Source organism: Martes martes (assembly GCF_963455335.1).
Source record: "Martes martes genome assembly, chromosome: X".
Classification (NCBI taxonomy): Eukaryota; Metazoa; Chordata; class Mammalia; order Carnivora; family Mustelidae; genus Martes; species Martes martes.
In genome coordinates, this window is record NC_137897.1 from 8,741,725 (window position 1) to 8,744,455 (window position 2,731).

The following is a 2,731-nucleotide window of genomic DNA, read 5'->3' on the forward strand; positions in this document are numbered from 1 at the left end:
ATTTGCTAAATGTAGCAACCCTGCACGAAGCCTTAATGATCCACCAAGGACCACTCCTGATCCTCTTTATTTCCACCAAAAAGGAGAAAAGAAAAGCAATCAGACTTAGAAAACCAAGTATGAGGCATCCACCAATGAGAGGCCTGTATTCACGGGACAACTTGAAGCAGTCTGTCTTCAACGTCCAGTAATTTCTCTTGAGCTAACGAAGCCACAGGGGACTGGACCGGCAACGTGGCCATCTTCTGTGTCATCACTCAGCCTCTGGGGTCGTTGACAGTGAACACTTCAGCAGAAGGTCCTTCGTAGTTCAAGGTTAGTTGCTGCACTGCCGTTCGTAATGGCGAAGATCTGAATCAAGCCACATGTCCATCGATAGAGTGATGCTCAGACAACTTGTGGGATATCCAGAAACGGGATGCTTTCTAGCTGTGGGAGAAGCAGGAGGAAGCTCCCCATACATTCCCAGGGGCAGAAGGCGTAGAACTCTAAATGGCAAAAGCAAGAGAGGAATAAAGTATTTGCTAATAACAAAGTGTATTGGGACCCAACCCAAGTTCGGCTGGCCTTCGTCCCAAAAGGCCATCACTCAAGGGACTGGTTTAGAGTGGGGAGGAATAGGAGAAGTTTTTTTTTTAATTTTTTTTTTATTATTCAGGAGTTCAGCCGCCTGGGGAGAAGGCAGACCTTTGTTCAAAGACCAACCCCGGGGTTTCTGCCTGGCCCAAGGGTTCTCAAAGAGGCTCAGGGTAGTTCATTGGCAAAGGGAGTGCAGTGGCCTGCCACATTTCTTGATGTCGTGCAGAATCCATGGTACCAGCTACAAACGCTATCTCGGTGCTCAGGCTAGAGCCAGCAGTGACCGGTTTCTGCTTCGTGATGTGCAGAGGACCTGGTTCTTTCTGCAAGGAAGGGCAAGATCTGTGGACACACAAAGGGAGGTTAGTGAAATCCTTTGCGCGACTTAAAGAAAAACATTTTGCTACAAAAGTAGCTGGGCTAATCAGAAAGCCAAGGCTGCTTCTGAAAGACAGGCTGGCTTCTGTGGCCTGGGAAAGTTCTGGTCGTTCACTACCTGAGGCAGGGGGTCTGCAGATAGAAGGAAACTTGGGAAAGATGAGTGAGTGAGGATAAACCACAGGCAGTGGCTTCTTGTGGAGAGGGGTTAGGGGTGGGGTTGGAATCAGGTTGATGGTGCATCAGGAGAGGGGACAACGCAGCAGGCTCTAGAAAGGCCCACTTTTAAGTTTGGCCTTTGGAATCTGGAGACTGGGATTTTGAGTGGGTTCTCACCATTCCCAGAACTGATAAGAGTGGCTCCCTGCCACTCAGCTGTTTTTGTGAACACTGTGATGTATGTCGAACACTGGCTGGCCATCCAGGAGCCTGGAATGTTGGCATGTGCTAGGTAGAGGGTGCCTACGTGAGCAGTCCCCCACAAAAAACCCTGGGCACTTCATCTCTGAAGGGAATTTCCCTGGTAGACAATATTTTATGTGTGTCTTGTCAACTGGTTGCCAAGGGAATTAAGTGCTTCCTGTGAGCCTCCCCTGGGAGAAGATTCTAGAAGCTTATGTCGGGCTTCCTCTCCGGCCGTTGCCCCATGCACATTTTCTCTTTGCTGTCTTTGGTTTGTGTCCTTTCACTATAAAGAATTGTAGCTGTGGGTAAACTATATGCTAAGTCCCATGAATCCTCCTCGTGAATCATTAAACCTGGGGGTGACCTTGGGGATCCCAAGCACAATTTCTCCCCCTCTATCTATAAAAGTTCTGTACTGCATAAATGTATACTATCTATTAAAATACAAAACAGAAGTCCTTTATATTTGCCTAAGAGCCCCATCAATCTATCTCCCTTCCTTCCTTTTGTCCTTTTTCTGTTTCCTGTATATTAGGTCTTGCCTTATGATCATGTGTTTTCTATTAAAAGTAAAGAAAAAGTTAAAGTCCTTGCCTTATATTTGCCCAACTAAAAGCCCCATTCAAAATGTTCTCAGAGAAGGGTGCCTGGGTGGCTCAGTTGGGTGGGCATCCGACTCTTGATTTTGGCTGGGGTGGTGGTCTCAGGGTCATGGTCATGAGCAGGCTCCCTGCTCAGTGAGGGGGCTGTTTCTCCCTCTGCCCCTCCCCCTGCTTTCTCTCTCTCTCTCTCTCTCTCTCTCTCTCTCAAATAAAGCCTTTAAAAAAAAAAAAACCCAAACCAAAAAACCCAAAATGTTTTCAGAGAGAGGAGTGGGTGGGGCTGGGGTTGGGAGTTGGGGGAAGAGAGAAGAAACCTGAAAGGAAGGAATATAACGTATTTTGCTGCCTTGATCTCTAAGGAGACAGAAAATTCTTGTAGCTTTTAAACGGCAGTGTTTGGGGTTTTTTTTAGTTTTTGTAAAACAAAAAACAAACCAGAAAAAGCCACTTTTTCCCAGCTTTTACACCTTAATGTTTCAAAATCTTAGGTCTTTGTTCCGGAAGAATTTGTCCCTCTTTGTATATAGGAAATTGTCCAGCACATAACTGGAAATACAGGTCTATTATTCCGGAGAACATTTTTGTCATAGAGCTTAAAGTTACCTTCGGGTGTGCTATCATACATCAAAAAAAAAAAAAAAAAAAAAAGGTTTTGTATAAAGAAAGAGTGTAAAAATTTACAGAGACACAACCAAACTCACTGTGTGAACACTTGAATGGCTCCTGAATGGGGGGGGGGAGCTATAAAGGATGGTTTGGGGACACGT